Source organism: Phoca vitulina, unplaced genomic scaffold (genome assembly GCF_004348235.1).
Source record: "Phoca vitulina isolate PV1807 unplaced genomic scaffold, GSC_HSeal_1.0 scaffold1, whole genome shotgun sequence".
Classification (NCBI taxonomy): Eukaryota; Metazoa; Chordata; class Mammalia; order Carnivora; family Phocidae; genus Phoca; species Phoca vitulina.
In genome coordinates, this window is record NW_022589704.1 from 62335760 (window position 1) to 62355553 (window position 19794).

At 41.8% G+C, this 19794-nt stretch overlaps 1 protein-coding gene across 1 annotated transcript in view; it reads right to left on the bottom strand.

The window, feature by feature from the left end:
* Positions 1-19794, bottom strand: part of CERS6 (ceramide synthase 6) — a 306091-nt gene that overhangs the window by 6440 nt on the left and 279857 nt on the right. The window lies entirely within an intron of this gene.

Below are 19794 nucleotides of genomic sequence, written 5' to 3' on the forward strand. Positions count from 1 at the left end.
GTCAGAGAGAGAGAGAGAGAGGGAACATGCAAGCACAAGCAGGGGGAGCGGCAGGCAGAGGGAGAATCAGGCTCCCCGCCGAGCAAGGAGCCCAATGTAGGGCCACCCAGGCGTCCCAATAAATAAAATCTTAAAAAAAAAGATTTTATTTTTATTTATTTATTTGAGAGAGAGCGCACAAGCAGGCGTAGCGGCAAAGGGAGAGGGAGAAGCATGCTCCCCGCTGAGCAGGGAGCCCGACCCGGACTCGATCCCAGGACCCACAGATCGTGACTTGAGCCGAAGGCAGACACTTAACCAACTGAATCACCCAGGCACCTGGAATGATTTATTTTTTTTTAAAGACTACTTGAATATAATGAATGGACTTCATTTTAAGAGTGTATACATGAGGTAGGCAAAAGTATTTGAGGTAATTGGTTGTCCCTGTAATCTACCATCGAGAGCAGGATGGGCAGCCACCTGGGGCAGGTACATAAGGACTGGTTTCAGTGCTTCACTCTTGTCCCTGCTCTGCCCTCTCCTATGCCTTTAGAAACTGATTCATCCTCCTGGACTCAAACCGCTGCCATAGAGAAGCACAGTACCCACAGAATTTTGCAATCACTCTGACTTCCTTGCTTTCCTCCTTTGTCTGGACATCTAAGGATGTTGGCAAAACTCATCTATTTCCACCATCCGCCACTGCAGCGCTCACTGGGACCCCACAGGAGAGGTTAGGTGGACAACATTTAGTGGCTAAGGGGTAGGAATGGAAAACTTGTAAGACATAGACCACTTCTGCAAGAATAGAAGACAGACAGAAAATTTTAATATAAGAAAGAATGTGATGAGTGCTTTGAGAGAGGTTAAGAAAAGTACTTTGTCAGTTCACAAAAGGAAAAAAAAAAACCTCACTTAATGTGCAGTTGGGATAAGAGGTAAAGAAAAAGGGAGAGTGAATAATAGACACAAACAGGCTCTCTATCCCTAATTTCAGCAACCCACATTTACAGACCAGAATGAGATGCACAGGGTACGTCTATATCCTGTCACACTAGTTGTCTCTCAAGAACAATGTACAATAAACATGGATGTTAAAATCTCAAAATCAATAATATGGAATTAAATTTGACAATTCACTACAAGTATATTACTCTACAGTATAGTAGAATTCATTCTGGTGGAAGGGGACAATATTAGGAAATCTGCTAATATAATGTATTACATACCCATAGGCCAAATTGGGGCAAACCTAATTATTTCAATAGCACTGAAAGACAGTTGGTAATGTTCAATTCCCCATTGCTGATGTTTAAAAACTAGAACTCAAAGGATTTCCTTAATATGATTTTTACCCAACTCAAGTCAGCCGTTGTCATCATATTTAACACCAGAGTTATTGCCTTTATAATTAGGAACAAACCACAGCCAGCCAGCATCACCATTATTATTTAACATTATTCTGAAAGTTCTGGCCTTGAGTGTGGTAGGAAGTCAAAGACTTCATTTCAAATACATAAACATTAAATCTCTATAACTGTTTTAGAAACAGCAATCAAAATTTCCAATAATAGGGAATGGTTAAGAAATTAGTTTTCATTCTTATTCCAGAAATCATGAACTCACTCAAGTATCAAACATGTTTCATGAGTTTCTTATGATAGAGAAAAATATGTAATATCACCTCAATTTCATAAAATAAATACTGTTGACCCTTGAACAATGCAGGTTAGGGACACCAACCCCCTATGTAGTCAAAAATCCATGTGTAACTTTTGACTCCCCGAAAACTTAACTACTAATAGCCTACTGTAGACCAGAAACCTTACCTATAACAGTCGACACATATTTTGTATGTTATATGTATTATATACTGTCTTCTTTCAATAAAGTTAGCTAGAGAAAAAAAGTATTAAAGTCATAAGGAAAATTCACTTATAGTACTGTACTGCATTTATTGAAAAAAATCCATGTATAAGCGGACCCGTGTGGTTCAAATCCATGTTGTTCAAAGGTCAACTGCAATTGTACATATATGCACCCACACACAGAAAAAAAAACCAGAAAATTATAAGTCCTTGAAAACAATTAAACAAAGCCATTATAGGCTTTCTTTGGTGCATTAGGGAATTTTGTATTTTCTTCTTTACATTCTTCTTTTTATCCAAATACATTACAAATAATTAGAAAAAAATACAAGTTATTTCTAAGAAGGAGCACATTAGGATAAGCCTGTTTTTTAGCCTTGTTTATTATCCCAAGAGATAGCCATTTTTTTAAACACCAGTTTGCAAGCCAGAGGGCAACAGATCTAAACAACGTCCAACTCCATGGCAGTGAGGGAGGACCCATACATCTTATGCTTTTCTATCTCCAGCACCTTGCAAAATACCCGGAAGTAACATACTTGCTAGACATGTTGGCTGATTGTGTGTTTGTTTAGTAATCAAGTAAATAGGCATGTACAAGACAGCTCTGGAATAAATCAATTTTATTTCAGAACTAGCTCTGCTTCCTGACACACTGTATGTTTTGACATTCAGAGGGAATCTAGTTTCATTTGAACAGAAAGAGGTCCTGTAGAAATAGCAACAATGATTGCATTATGCTATTCATTAGAAATTAGCCTTTGCCGGATCACAGGTTGAGAGCCTTTCTCACCATTATGATTTGCTTGGCTTAACTTGGACAGGTGTCATGCAGTCATTGGCGACAGGGCATTCACATTAATTTCTGAAATGCTACATCAGAATTCATAGGCTTCGCCATGACAATCAGTGGCACCTCTGAGATGCTGCTCACAAGTAATGGGATTTCTTTGAAAATTGACTTGGATGCCTGCAGAGACACTTGGGAAAATACAATCAGTGCACCAAGTGGATATATCTCTCAGTGAGAAGCTTGGTAAGAAAAACAATATATTAGGAATTTAGACTGGGGAGAGAGATCTCATTATGCCACCTGGACTCTGAAAAGCAGCAAACCCAGGAAATGGGGTCTTTGCTTAGCTACAGAATGTTTGATGAGGAAATTGTTCCTTTTCGGGCAAACTGTTGAAATGGTGAGTACAGGATTTTACCCTTTCTCGGAGGTAAGGGTTAGGAGTATCTACTTTAATGTTGCTATTGCAAATTTATGGTGACAGAGTTCTGACGAGGGGTTATCTCTAAGCACTGATAGAGGGAGGCTTCTGGGATCCTGGAAACATTTTGAGATCTTGATCCATGTGGTAATTATGCAGATTATACATACACAAACTTTATAAATGTAAAAATCTATCAAGCTATACACCAAACAGTTGTGCACTATACTATATATGTGAATTATACCTCAATAAAATAAAATGGGAAAAGTACTCTGCGGGGCCAAATGTCACCAATTTGCAACCTCCGGCTTGCATATTTACTATAATACCAGTGCTCCCGCCCCCCCCCACCCCGACAATAATTGGGTTCAACATATGGCTTCTAAGAAAATAGATTTTTTTTCCTTTCCCAAATAATAGCCCACAACATCAAACCTCCTGCTGTTGCTCAAATCATGTGGTGGACAGTTTGCAAAGGAGTCAGTAAGGACCAGAAAGGACCATTTTCCTTTTCATTAATTTAGGCTCACTCAACCACTAGATGGCACATCACACACGTACAAAACATGCTCAAATAGGTCTATTCTGCCAGAACCATCTGCCAAGGTGTGGCTCCCAGCACAAAAATCACTCAATCTTTGGGTTATACTCTCCTTTCTAAGAATCTTCCTGAACAACGGAATGAGGAGGCTTCAGTCTGCAGTAATTTCTTCCTGCATGATTCTTGATGAAAATGGTTGCCTGCAGGGCAAAGCTGAGCTCCCTGCGATTCGTGGGTGATGTGTAGATGCACCAGTTACCACCCCAACAGATTAGCCCTGATGAGTTATTTTAATGGATGTTTAATGAATCATAAGAATTTAATCTGACGATGCCTTATAGTTACTTGTGCTCATGTTTACCTTTTACGGATTCTTCATCTTAAACTACCACAGAAATATTATACAGACTATCCAGAGGCAGGGATATATACATGCATGCACAAGAGGAAAATTTACAACCTTTTTTTTAGCAAAGAAAACACAGAGTCTCATTTTAATATGATATTTAAGGACCTATATTCTAAGCATCAGCATGTCTTCTGCTTTCCCAGGCCTCAGAATTCTGTAAGTCTCATAATATAACACAGCACAGTACAGAAAGATCTCCACTGTTGTCTCATTTGGAAAAGCTATAACCAATGCTTCATTTCTTCATTCTTAGGACTGGCAACTCAAAGTTTAAGTTTGTTATCTTTAATATGTAAAGGTAATGAACATTCTCACTTTTGGCTCTATTCTTACTTTTAAAATACTCCAGTAACTTAGAGGTAGGACCATATAATGGTGATTGAGATGTTAAAGACCAGAGGCCCAGGTGCTCTCATGGTGTGGATGAGTCACAGGTGGATGTTAATGATGAGCCCGAGCCCCTGACCACGGCTAGGACCACAGGCTCTGCCTCACTCCTTCTCTTCACCCCCACCAAAGAGCTCCATCTGAGCCCTGGGTGGGGGTTTCTGAAATGATCTATATAAAAACCACAACAATAACTGGACCCATGTCTAATATCCAAAGAGAGCAAAGACGCTTCTCTAGGAGAATCGGGGTCAGGGTCTCACTTTGAGCAAAGCTGCATAATGCAAGTGAGGGTAGATTAAAAAGTAACATTTGCTTTATAGTCAACATTAAGGTGTTCTTTACTTCAGAGCTTTTGAATGGTCTTGGTTTTGCTTTCCCAGACAGACTTCAGTATATTTCATGGTGTGTGTTTCTCCGGCATATATTTTCCTTTGAACTTACACAAAACATAAATGAAACAGATTTGACCTAAAGATGGGTCTAATAATCTGCTGGCATGTTTCCACTCATTTTAAAGTAGATGCTGAGAGAAAAGCATTTAAAAATTTACACTGAACAGAAATGCTGGTACTTAACACTTGAAAAAAAAAAAAGTCTCATAATTAATTCACTGTGATAAGCAACCCCTCTCCATCCTGGTTTTCCTAAGGTAGTAAAAGCTCTGGGCCTAAACAATTATCTTTATCAAGTGTTGGGTAGTCAAGGCTGCAAAAGGCTTAAAGCCACGCTAGTAATTTTCTTTTAACAAGACAGTCCCACCAGCAGCCCAGGTTTCTCCAAGACACTGTTGTCTGTTGGCAAGTTTTCTAGGAGGACAGCTCTGGGCAGCTTGTAGCATGGGTACCTAATTATTTTTGAACAACAGACTCATGAAGTCTGTAGCAGAGAGAGAAGTGATCTCTCTAACGGGAAGCTGAAGTTGAACCCGGATGAACCGTCCATCTTTCATCTGGCAATGGATACACCGCTTCTGCCTTATTCCCATCCGAGTAAGACATGGTGGGGTCTTACTTTTTGGTCCTAGCCTAGCCAGACTTAGGAATTGGTCACTTAGACTCTTGTAAGTGGTGACTTCCTGGCTGGGGCAGCTGTTTTTCTCATTGAGTCACTGCCCTCTTGGTGCTCCCTTGCCGTCTGTCTGCCCGAATCCCCAACTCCCCCACTGCCTGGTCTGCGTGTCTGTCTCACTCATCTGCCAATCTGAATCCCTCTAGCCAAGGCCATGTCCTTCAGGATGTATCCTGCTTCCAACATGCTTCTTTTCAACCCTCTGCCTAGCTCTTTGTTGCCTTCACACCTCTTAAAACAGACTTTTGCCTGGTTCTGCACAGCTGTTCCTTCCTGAGCAGCCCCCGTGTTGAGCCCTGTGCCAAACGTATTACACATATTTCTTCACTTAGTCTTTTCAACACCCCTGTGAGATCCCTGTAGAGTAGGAATATTTATACTAGCTAGTATTTATTGAGCATTAACTATATGCCGGGAAATAGGCTCAGGCTCTACATGGGCTCATTTAATCCTAATTTTGTGTGTGCGTGAGGTATCTATTTTACAGATGAAGAAACTGAAACACAAGGAATATAAATAACTATGTCAAGGTCAGATCTAGTAGGTGGGGGCCAGCTGGGATTCGAACCTACCTGCCTACTGGTCTGGGCCTTCAGGCACTATTATTCCCACAGTCTTTATTCAGCTCCCCCAGACCTTTCCGTAGTCCTTCACCCTTGGCCCGGGCATAGGGCCAACCACTGCCATGTTACAACAGAGAAAGTACACAAACACACCTGCTGTTGGAACATTTGTGCTTCCTGTGGCCTGTCAGTCCCTGCTCTTTTTTCCTGGGATTTTTAATCTCTTAGGTTCATCACCTGCTTTCTGATAGCCATACCAGGCCCCTCTTGCTTAAATGACACATTTAGCTTATTTAACTGGTTTTCCCACGTGGCCCACCCCACTCAAACCTTAAATCCTGACCGAATGATCTCCCTGACTGGACATGATATAATGCCTTTCACTATTTGTCATGTATATGAGACATTCAAGATACAAAAGCAAAGATCTTATTCTAAAAATGGAAGAAAGTGGGAGAGATGCCTTGTGCCTGCTCGACAGGTAGACATCTCAGAGAGTCTCAGATTCCAGGACATCATTCTTGCAGTTTTCTAAGAGTGTAAAACCATCACCCCATCATCACAGGGTTAGGACGGACCAGGCTCTGAAACCTCCCCAAATCTGCCCACTCTTCCCCTGAAGGGCTGCTCTTTGCTCACGTCCATTATGTAGGAACCATTCTTTGCAGGACCAGTGACAGGTAAGCACCCCAGGCCAAGGTGGAGCAGGAGACTCTCACTGCTTGCTGTGGGCTCCTGGACCTTTCCTCCCATTTCCCTTCCCTTGGGGGATCTGAACAGTATTTGTTGTAGCCGTGAGAGAAAACAAAGGCCAAATGCATACGAGGGTGGAACTCTAGGTTGTGAGATTCTGTCTTACCTTCAGGGTTTCTGAGTCTAATCAACAAAGTAGAAAAGCCTGACCGTTCTTAGAATTCACTGAACTTGTTCCTGAGGGAACCCAACTGGGCTCCTACAAGGAAGTGCAGACGGAAGGTTTAGTGACCTTGTAGGAAGATGTCCTTTACAGTGTGGCTGTTTACAACAGGAACATAGGCTACTGGAGTTACCTGCTTCTTGGGAATGAGCATCTTCCATTCTAGCTTCCCATTTCAGGTAGTGGCTGGGATCTGGGGCCATTCGTATTTTCTCATTAGCTTTTTAAATAGCAACATCTGGGTGGGAAAACGTTTAGGAAGACCTAAACTTTTAGGTCAGAAGAGTCTGCAGTGTGGTAGGCCTGTGGTTATTCCCTTGACTGCAGCCCACTGGAGTGATGTGGTCTGCACATTCCCTGGAGAATGACATGAGGCACATAGCACCCATATTCATGCCTGTGTGCTGGGATTTCTACGTGGAGATTTAAAACGTGCATCTCCAGAGATAAATGTTGAGAAAGCATGAGTAAAGTATGTCACCATATAGTCAACTGAACGATTTAAGAGAGCTTAGATCATAGTAGTACTTCCATTGGAAACATGTTCGAAGAATTTTCACGTTTATTAGACTTAGTCTCATTAATAACCTATAAAGTTGGCAGGTCAGATACAATACCAAATTTTTGGTCAGGAGACCAGGATCTCAAAGGCTGATTTAATTATCTGAAGTCACAATACTGTAGCTTTTTTTTTTTTTTTTTTTTTAAGGCTAATTTTTTTGAGAGAGAGAGAGAGGTGTTGGGGAGCAGAGGGAAGGGAGAGAGAATCCCAAGCAGACTCTGTGCTAAGCTCAGAGCCCGAGATCATGACCTGAGCTGAAACCAAGAGTCAGATGCTCAACCAACTGCACCACCCAGGTGCCCTGTTTTTAATTTAAACACATATCTCTTGGTCTCCTTTTTTAAAAAAATTTATCAAAACAGAGGATGTGTACTCTTCATAAAACTTTGAGCAAAAAAGAGCTAACGAGGAGGTTCAGAAGACATCATGTTTGGGCTGACAGGCTAGCAAGACAAGGAAGAATGCTGTCCCTCTGCCTCTTAAAAATCCCTTGAGAAGTTTCCAGAAGTTCCCCCAGTGGCTCAGGGAGAATCTTCATATTAATTATTCAGGGATCCAACTCCACCCATTTTGTTTAGAACCTGAAGAGAGTCGGCATTATCTTAGAAACTGTGTGTGTACCACAGGTATTAGAACTTCCTGTCAGCTCTACCTTCATTTGCCTAGAAGCCTGGTTGTGAGATCTCTCTGCCTTATCAAGAAGTTTTCCTAGAGTAATGGATCAGATAACAGGTTAATCTGAAATCACTAAAACAAACAAACAAATAAAAAAACAAGCAACAACAAAAATTCAAAACTGAACAAATATTAATTATATATTTTTAAAGAAAAAATATATATCCTCACTAGTGTATGCATGCGTCCTCTGGCCCTTTAAGAAAAACAGGCCCACTCACCTAGCATGCACCAACTGGCTAACAGGTCCAAAAGGTAAGCTAAAGAGTATCTTGCTCCTGAAAAATAGACCCTCCCTCTTCCTCCTTCCTGATTGACTTCCTTATTCTCTTATCTCATGTCTTCTTAGCTATGAGACTCTGACCACAATTACTTCTAACTTTCTGGACCACATAATTTCATCTGGTCTCCTCAGTGTTTGATGCCTGGTCCCCCAACCCTCTGGAAAACTCTGGCTTGCCTGATGCTCCCTGCACTGGGTGTCCCTGTCCTGACTCTGCCCCCAATACCTCCCCACGCTAAGCCATGCCAACTCCTTCCCCTTGCCTGTAGGTAGAGAGGGAGGGTAGAGGCAGGGCTTGGGGGAGAAAGAAGGGTAAGTCTCTGACTCCTACCTAGGTTGTATTAAATCTCACTTCTAGGAGCTCTGTGTGTGGGAACATGATTTGGCGTGTGACATTTCTACACATGTAATAAGTCACATTGTATTGGATTCTAATGACCTCATCTCTGGGAAGTGTTACCAGTACCTTTTTCATTTCTTTCTGTTTTTATTTAATGTTTCTAGGATTCAATCTTTAATGTATCTTTGGGAAATACACCTGAAAATTCTGGAAATTCTGCTGCAAAGAGAAAATGTATCACAGGCCTGCAGTCTTAAGGGACACCGCACCATATTATCTAGCTGGCAAAGAGATACAGTAAAGGTGTCTGAAACAAAGAACTGCCTCCCTAGAGTAAATCAGAGTTGATAAAACCAAGTTGGAAGAGCTGAAAATCAAGGAAAACAAGCAAATAACTACTCCCCATCCCCCAAATAAGAGGAGGGGGGAGGAAAAGGGAAAAAAAAAAAAACTCTGATAGAGCAAATGAAGAGATTTAGACAAGAAAAATTTGTTTTTGCAGGCTTTAAAAGTTTGAAAGAAAAATAACAAATATGAAACTATATGCATTGAATAAGAACAGGGCAATTGGTGAACAAAAACATTTATTATAATCCTAGCATTCTAGCTAAAAAAAAGCATTGAAATAATGTTAACTATTGGACTCCCGTAGAATGGACATACTTGGGAGTGTGGGTGGGAAGTGCGCTTACTCAAAAAGGAATGGGCCGTATTATTATGTCTGAATTATACATCAGAACACCTGGATTCTATGCCTAGTCTTGATTCACTGATGCAATAATATTGAGAATCTTTTTTTCTTCCCCCAAACCTAAGATTCCTCATCTACAAAATAAAGGCCTAGGCTAAGATGATTATTAAAGGTTCTTTAAACTCTAACAAAAATATCCATACAAATTCTTATGTTTTTAGATTTACTTAAAATTTTACTTTTTCTGATTATTTCTCCACATATAAGAGAGCCCACATGTATAGATGCATTCTTCTCAAATGAGTCACATTCTTTTCTCTGAACTTAAAACTGGACAACTAAAGCCAAGAAAGCAGGAAAGGTTTTGTTTTGTTCTACTTCCAGAAATACGGGGGAAAGTAAGAAAGTAGAAAACCAGGCAAAATGTATAAAATCTCATCTTTAGGGAAGGACCAATGAAGGGCATAAGGCCTTGAGAAACTGTTGTATTTATGACAGCAAAACCTCTGCATAACTGGCTCGACTGTGAAATAGCGGGGGCAGCCCTAGCTTTCAGGAGCGGGGCATTTTGATCAGAAAACAATGGCTACAGGAATTAGTAAGCACCCGGCTAAGCTCTGTCGTGGCTGCCAGCTATGTGCCCCATTCCTTGCTCGCACACCATCAGTCGTTTCTCTGTGGAACCGGGCAGTCAGGAACACACATGGCTGGGCGTGACTTGTCACTGGAAGTATATCCACAGCCCTTGGCTCACGTTCCATGTCCAAGCCAGCAAAGCTGGAAGCTACCAACAACCAGTTTTACGATGTTGCTCTCTTTAATTTCCAATCTGTGTGAAAGACTTGAGGCATGGACTATGTAACTTGATGCCACTGGACACAAATCACTTTCAAAACAAATATTCTTACCATTTTCCGCCCTATGACCAGTATATACCTCTACCTTATGTTGAATACAAAAAAATGACATCTCCGAAATTAACCAGACATCCTGGGTCTTCTTTCACCAACCCACGCAACTGTATCCCTGAGAGGGATTTTAAGATGGATAAGATTAGGTATCTATACTCAGAGAGCTTACAAATAAGCACAGGAGAATAGACAAATACATTGATTGTTAGGGTAGAGTATCTTATTGTAATAGGTGTTCCAGGCAAAGGGAGTATTTTGAGCAAAGGCTTCTGCAGCCTGAAAAAGCAAAGAGTGTACACAAGGAATCATGAATAGTTAAACTGAGTACCTGCAAGGCAGTCGTGAGGGAAGGAATGTTAGTTGGCATGATTTAGTGGAAGGTCTTTCTTGCTGGGAAGAGAAATTTGAACTTACAGTGGAAAACAAGGGAAATTCTTGGATGATTTGGGTATGAATGGGTGGGTAGGACTGGATTAAGGCCTTGCTTTAGGAAGAATCTCGTAAAAACTGTGTTTGGGCTGATGATTTCCATCAGGAGAGAGAGGGTATGTGGGGAGGCTGGGTGGGAGGCTACCACAGAGATCTTGGTAAAAGGACATCGGGTCTCAGAAACAAGAGCAAGGGAGAGAATAGCATCTTTGAGAAACATGCCTGCTCCTCAGAAACAGTGCCCAGTGATTGTAGCTCATGGAAACAAGTACTCCAGAATGGTGCAGAACAGTGGGAGAGAAGGAAGAATAGGAAGAATGAGGTTCTTCATGTGAGAACAAAGCCTTGATTTATTTATTGAAATAGCACTGGCTCACATTGGAGAGTTTACACTGTTCTAGTACAGTACCTGGGTGGTGCCAGACCACATCCTAAACCACATCCTCAGTTCTATTCTCTTTAGGAAGGTGATCAACTCATTTGTAACAATCGGTTATTAGTATCATGGTAAACAGTAAGTTTCCCATCCACATTCAAGCCCCCAGATTCTTTTAACCTGATACTTATTGCTGGGACCTCACAGGGTGTGTCGGCTGTTAGTATCAGTTTTGAGGTAACTGGGTTTTTTGATCAGGGTCACTGCTATCATTGATATTTAGCTGAGTGACACACACCTGTCTTTTGCATAACATGGAGGCAAGCAAAGGTAGCAAGGGAAGCTTGGTTAATTATCTGGTAACCAAGAAAGTTAAGTGGAATTAATTTTATTTTTATTAAGTTTGTACTCTATGCCCAAGACTGCTCCTACTGTGGGGGGGGGGTCCATATTAGTGTGCCTCACAGAACTCATAATCTATTTGGGGAGCAGGGGTTGAAATATAAATTGGCATACTGTATTTTGTGGGTGGTGTTACAATATGTGTCAAAATGTGCACATCTACTGAGTCTGTGATTCTATTTCCAAACATTTGTCCTAAGGAAGTAATCAGGGATTTGTGAAAAGATTTAGCTCTAAGGATGTTCACTTAAATATTATTTATAATAGCACACTACTTGAAACATCCTAAATAATGTCCCAAAATAGGGCACTCATAAATAAACATGACCTTTTCATAGGATGAAATACTCTGTAGCCAATAAAATTATGTAATAGAAGAATATTAATGAAATACAGAAATGCTAACAGTACAATGTTAAATGAGAGAAGCAAAGCTATAAAACACTGTGTGCAGAATGATCCCATTTCGGTAAAGAAAAAGATGTAATTTTAAGCCCACGAAATGTTAGAAACAAAGACATCAAATTGTGAACAGTGGTTATCTCAGAACTGTGGGACTGGGATTTTTTTTTTCTTCTTTGTGGTTTTTCAGATCCCATAAAATTTCTATAACGAATATTTAACTGTAATGTGTATAGAATCACATAAATAAATTTAGCGTAAGTTAAAATTTTGAGAAAACCATATGAGAATGATAATAGATAGCTAAGTGCTAACAAAAGCCACTAAAGGTCTTAACTGGGGCAAAGGGGGCACAGATTTTTGCAGAGCCACGTGGATTTCCCGAAAGCCACCTCCACTAAGTCTCAGAGCACGGAGGGGCAGCCTTGTTCGTCAAAGCCCCAGCTTCCTGCTCTGGACGGGGAGACGGAAACGGGCAGCACTTGTCCATGGTGGCACCAGCTGCTGCCCCTGCCCCTTCAGGCTGGCGGTGCTCCCTGGGAGAAGGGGTGCTCCCTGGGAGTACCTGGGGGGAGTGAGGCCAGGGAAAAGCAGGGCACCCCAGCGGTGCCAGAATCCCTCCCTCTCTGGGATGGGCAGTTCACAGTGCTCACGCCAGAGACATGTGAACAGTAAGTAAGCAGCTCGTGTGAATAGTAAGCAGCTATCTCAATTCATTTGTCGTCATGGGTGGGACGATCCTGAGAGGGTAGAGGGGTCAACTTAAACACACGTCATTAGCACATGTGATCACTTCTGTCCCTTCCATATGGGTGTGCTGGTATGTTTGGAGCTGTTGTTGTCAACTATGAAACCAGCCTGGCCTCTGCACTCACCTTCTGTTACTTACTTATTTCATAGTTTTGTGAGAAAATGTGTTTTGCGAGATATGAGAGAGCCTCTGGAAACCATGGGTACAACACCCACACGATCTTGTCTCGAGGGGCAGGGGGAAACAGACAAGGGAGTGGAGGAAGGGAGGGAAGGGGGAACGTCGCGCAGAGAGTGGATGGCCGGGGAAGGGAGCCGGAGAGGAGGAGCGAGACCAGAGCCCTGCTCCCCGGAGGCATTACCCGTGTCTGTATCTTGCGTGAAGGCCAGGCCTTGCACAAACTCAGCCTGACCTTTAATACCACCGCATTTCTGGGATTAAATGTTACACTAATAAAAAGAGAGCCACAAGACAAATAGTCGGGCCTTCGAACATGGGAGAGAGAAGTGCCTGTGCAAAGCTCAGGGCCTGACACTTGAAAGCTCCTTCCCCCTGTCCTTGCCAGGAAGGGAATTTACCTGCTGTGACCTATTTGCTGGCAAAGTCAGAGTAGGTGCATATTCAAAAGTTCACCGAGGAAGGAAGCAATATAAACCCTTTGCCTTGGAGAGAGGGAAGGCGCAATGCAGTAAACCCGGAGCCCTCCTGCTCTGACTCCAGGGGCCCACCTCTCGGCGAGGGCAAGCAGGCTCAGGAGCTGGAGAGCCAAGGGTTCTTCTGCAGAAACCCCCACTGCAAACACATCGAAGTCATTGCCCCAGGGACAGGGGTTTTATTGGTAAAACTCATCTTCGCATACTTAAAAGACAGTTTACAGAGTGTGTGTGTGTTGGGGGAAGGACGGAGTTCAACTAAAAAGCAAAACAATCATTTTGCTGAAAGGACAAGATACTTACTCTATCTGTTCCTACTGGTTAGAGTGTTTCATCGTGCTTATCCGTTCACCCTCAACTACTTCTTTCCATAGTCCCTGACCAAGAATAGAGTGCTTACAGTCAACAAGCTGGATATTTTACAAGGAAACCAAATGCCACAGACAGAATAGCCACGGCCACACCTTAAATCACAGAGGAAGCTTCCCTGGGTGGACAGGGCCTAGCACCCTGTCAGGGGATTTAAGTGGCATTCGGGTGGCATCTGAAGCAGCTTCCATTCACAGACATCACAGATGCTGAAGAGACCAGCGCTACATCCTCAGGGGAAAAGTGGGCAAAGGACATGAACAGACAGCTCACAAAAGAAATTCAAACACAAATGGCTTATGACAGTGGGTGAAATGTTCCACCGTGCTTATAATCCAATACATACCACATTAAAACGAGAGATATGTATGCTAAGTTTTGGGGCTGATGTGTCATGGCATCTGCAGCTTACTTGCAGATGATTTGGCAAATGTAAGAGAAATGCAACGTGTGTAAAGAAATGTAATGGGTCTTGCAGGTGATGGATGCAGGTGAGTATTGAGTATTCATTGTATGTTTTCAGATGTGCTATGGGTTTGAACACATTTAAACTAACACATTTATTAAAAGAGATAACATTTAAACTATCAAATCACCAAATATGTATAAAAAAGAAGACAAACCACTGTGTTTCCAAACCTAAAGTGAAACAACACTCACATGTGGCCAGTCAGAGCATAAGTTGGTGAAATCTTACTAGAAAATCTGGCTATACATAGAATATTTTTTCATTAGATTTTTATTTATTTATTTGAGAGAGAGAAAACAAGCAGTGGGGAGGGGCAGAAGGAGGGGGAGACAGAGAGGGAGAGAGAGAGAAGGGGACTCCCCGCTGAGCAAGGATACTGAAGCAGGGCTCGATCCCAGGACCCTGGGATTATGACCTGAGCTGAAGGCAGACGCTTAACTGATTGAGCACCCAGGCACCCCTAAAGTATATTTTTAAATGATTCTTTATCCTCATAAATTTACTCTTGTAATTATCTATCTTTATCTTTAAAGAAATAAGTTATCAAATTTAAGTTCAGGAATGTCCATGCACTACTGTTTTTATTGGCAAAAAACCTCTCACAAATAAATGGTTAAAAATGCATATCTCTATGGTGGAATGTTATTCATACATTAAAATCCTGTCTTCTATCTAATGACATTGGAAAATCCTCACAATGTAATGAAAAGTGAAAAAAATCATTAAAATTATATGCAGTATGATCCCTAATTTTCATATATACACATTTTATGCATTCATGTATAATAGAGGATTAAAAGAAAATATTCAAAAGTATTCAATTGGCTACTCTTGATTCCAGAATTTAAAATAAAACATCTTCTATATTTTACAAATACATGTATTATTGTCATTATTAGAAAAAACACTTAAAAGTTTTTTTTTTATAGGTTATTATATAAGAAAATATCCCTTCAAGTTAGTTCAAAAACACCTATTTATGTTCCACTGTCAGAGGGGGGAAGAGGCACAGCTGAATCTTCAGTGTCAAGGTTGGACACCATTAGCAATGCCCAAGGGATACAGACGGAGTAGAACGTGGATGTGAGCCACAGCTGTTGGTGTTAGGGTTCTGTCCCTATGAGTTAGGATCCTTAGCATGGCATTCTGACGGTACTGAAAAAACAAATTCAAGAAGAAAAATCCCAGGAGGCCAGAAGGGCCTCAGATTATTGTGGCTCAGTTCGTAGACTGAGATCATTCTTGGAACATGATGGTGGAGAGGTGAGCTTCCATGTGCACATCTGCCCTGGGGCCCCCAATGTTAGGGTGATTCAGAGTCTAGGGTGAAGCATAGAACACGTGCTCTACAAATACCTTTTTTTTTAAAACAAGTATTTTTGGTTAATGGATAAACATGCGTATGATTTCTGGAGTATGCATATTCCAGGGTTTGGATAATGGATAACATCGATTGAGAATGCTCAAAATCAGCTTTGAATTGGGATGGTGTTTTTCAAAGTAAAACTAATCCTCCGTAATCTGTAGAATTCAGAAACCTGGTTTCTCTACTTCCCACCGTGTGCTGTGTACTTCAAGGAGCCCGCTCTACAGGCCAGCTGGGTCCCAGTCTGGCTGCTTCTGGAATTCCCCGGGGAGCATTAAGAGTACTGATGGCTGTGCGCAGCCTCCAGAGACTAATCTCAGTGGTCTGGGGTACAGCCTGGGAGCTGGAATCTTTAACAGGTTCCCAGATGACTTCAATGTGCCAGCAAGTTTGGGAACCAATTCGGGAGGCTTTTTTTTTTTTTTCTTTTGTTCTCGGTTTCCCTTCTGTACTCATTTTTTTAAAAATCCACAAACAATTCTGAATAACTTTTTACTGATCCATTTCTGCTGTCAGTAGACGTGATGATTATGGGTCATTTGTGATTATGTGGGGCTGGATATTTACCAGGCCATGCATGAAATGTTGTAAATTTTGTTCCCCTCCCCCATGTTAATGAGGACAATAGAGTCCTGAGTATAAGAATTCACCATGTTTTACGATCCAGCAATTGCACTACTGGGTATTTACCCCAAAGATACAAATGTAGGAATCCGAAGGGGTACATGCACCCCGATGTTTATAGCAGCAATGTCCACAATAGCCAAACTGTGGAAAGAGCCAAGATGTCCATCGACAGATGAATGGATAAAGAAGATGTGGTATATATATACAATGGAATATTATGCAGCCATCAAAAGGAATGAGATCTTGCCATTTGCAACGACGTGGATGGAACTGGATGGAGGGTGTTATGCTGAGCGAAATAAGTCAATCAGAGAAAGACATGTATCATATGACCTCACCGATATGAGGAATTCTTAATCTCAGGAAATAAACTGAGGGTTGCTGGAGTGGTGGGGGGTGGGAGGGATGGGGTGGCTGGGTGATGGACATTGGGGAGGGTATGGGCTATGGTGAGTGCTGTGAATTGTGTAAGACTGTTGAATCACAGACCTATACCTCTGAAACAAATAATACATTATATGTTAAAAAAAAGAGAAGATAATAGGAAGGGTAAAATGAAGGGGGAGAAATCGGAGGGGGAGATGAACCATGACAGATGAACCATGAGAGACTATGGACTCTGAGAAACAAACTGAGGGTTCTAGAGGGGAAGGGGGTGGGGGAATGGGTTAGCCTGGTGATGGGTATTAAAGAGGGCACGTACTGCATGGAGCACTGGGTGTTATACGCAAACAATGAATCATGGAACACTACATCAAAAACTAATGATGTAAGGGTATGGTGATTAACATAACATAATAAAATTTTTAAAAAAGATACAAAAGAAATTATAGTTAAAAAAAAAGAAAATGTAGATGTTAGGGGTCAGACCTATTTGGTGATAAGAATTTTTTTTAAATCAGTTCTTAGTCCTAATTTTCTTAGCCAATAAATAGGATATGTGGAATTCAAAAAAAGAAAATCCATAAAAATTCCTTTTCTTTTTTGGCATTGGGAATCAGTTAATTATTGCTGAACCAAAAATATTTTTTACAATGTTTATGGTCCTGCTTGTGTCCTAAGCACACACTTCATCAGCCTGTTAGGCATCTAGCATGGAGTGTCCTTGGTGACTGTGATTCGTCACCCAGTTATGATGACTTGGGTCACCTAACATCCATGCTGCTAACGAGAACAGGTTCACTATAGATTTTACTTAATAAAAATACTCCCCTTTCGATTCAGTCAATATCCTCAAGTTGCCTAAGATATATCACTGGTCTTTTTCTGTTTCAAACACCCAAAGAGACTGGATAAAGGGAGATTTTCGTGTTAATTTTTGAGAAGCCACTCTTACAAGGCTCCAGCTAGTAATACATGGTGTCCTCACCTTCCTTGAGTTGCCCTCCTGGTAGAATGGCAAGTATCAATGGGGACACAGAGCTGCCGTTTCATGACCCTACTTCTCTTACTGGGAGGTCAGGACTGGCCTTAAGTAGCGTGAGACAAAGGCGAACTATGCCCTCCTCACCTAAGATATAAGCGGGAAAATCTGTCCACCTGGAAAGATAACCAAAGTCCCAAATAAGCAACCATCCCAAGGAGACAGGTGTCCAACTTCTCTCTAGCAGGGATGCTAAGAGATTTCAGGGACACTCATACCTGTCAGAATCACCAACCTGCTTTAAACCTACTCATCACCACCCACTGCAATTAGAATAAAATCCCAAACACCTCCCAAGGCCCACAAAAGTCCCTAATCTGGACCTCTCTTACCCTTCCAAACTCAACTTCTACCCCTCTTCCTCGTGTTCATCAAACTTCTTTCTGTTCCAGGAAGAGGCCACGGCTGTTCCCGCCTCAGGGAACAGGCACCAGCAGTTTCCTGTGTCTCCTCTTCCTAGAACTGGTCCTGGGAGGTGTGTCGATCTCATTTTAGAAATTTTCCCGTGATCCCACTGCTTCCTACTTTAAAGCTCGAGCTCTAAGAGTGCAATGATCGTGTGTATTTCACCTGCTTTGGATCTGCCAAGGCACCTATGAATTGCACAGTATACTAGGTGTTGATAATGGGGAATGCCTGATCAGTTCCCATTGCAAGAAAACTGGCAGCAGGCATGGCCCTCGTGCTTCAGCAGCCTAGAGCATCCCTGCTGGATACACTGATTTACAAGTACAGAGAAAACAGGCCTGCTCCTCACACTTGCCTTGTAGTATGCATACCCATAGGCATAACTTTGTAGGGCACTGTGCCTTAATAATTGTTTTTGGCCTATTTACTGCTAAGACTTTAGTTTTAGCAAAAGCATTAGATACGCAACAGAGAAAAGAATGAGAACATTAGGCCCCTGAAAATAAAATTATTAGAATGCTAGGCAATAAAGGGAATGAAAGCTCACTTTGAGGCTAATACAAAGTGACTTTGGAAGCTGTTTCAAGTGAACACCATACCAGGCAGAACTGAAGCAAACTGCAACACAAATGAAATGCTAACTCTATGCGTTTTTATCATTATCCACTGTGTTGTTTTTCCGCCTGTAGAGTAAGACAAATGACAGTCAAGTCAAAGCTCACATTTTTTCCCTTTAACCTCTGAAGTTGGGCCCTCAAACAAAACTGTGGAGCTGCCAAGCATGTGCTCATCCTTTGAAATAAATACAGTGCTGAAATGGATGTTTTCAGATGCCAACTGTAGAACATTAGGACTGCTATGTCATTTACATACACCTGCCCCAAGTTGCTGATGCTTAGAACACTCCCGCTCTGGCTCTCCGGCTTCCTGCGGCACAGTCACGTCCATGGTCTTCGGATACGGATGGGGACATCCCTTTAAAGTGTGGCTGCCTGAGCTGGGGGCTGTGGTCCCAAAATCACAGTTTTCCTTATTTCTATATAAACTTTGGTTTCATTACCACCTTACTCTAATGAACCAAATGAGCGCAGTCAAAATCATGCTTGTGATTCTCCGCTTTGGTTTTCCAGCTAAATTTATTTCGTTTTGTTTTGAAGTACTCCTACCCATACATATCATTGCCTGCTTGGCACCTCCTCTTGGATATTTAGGAGGCACTTCCAAAACCAGATTCATATTTTCCCCCCTCAAACCTATTCCTATTGTAAATGACACCACTGCCACCACTATGCCTATTATTAACCATCATATCTCCAGAGATATAAAATTGTTTTCATCTCCAAACCTCGCAGAAGAGGTTAGGGCGAGTAGGTTATTCAGCCAGTCATACAGACAGAGTGACAGAGCCAGGATTTGAGCACACACAGGGTTTATCCAGAGCCCATTCTGCTAACTGCCATCTCCTTACCTCAGTTAATGGCTTTAGCCCTCACTGGGTGACCGAAGTCAAAACTGTGGTATCACCCTTTTGTTATCACGCTCCCATCTCCTTTCTCCATCCCTCACTAACCAATGTGCCTACATGCTCTATCTATCTCCCAAATTCCACTGGAACCCACTTCTTTCTGTCTACCACTTCTGCTACTACCCTCTTCGAAACCACCATCAATTACTATGTAGGCAGTTGCTGTAACAAGCTTCCA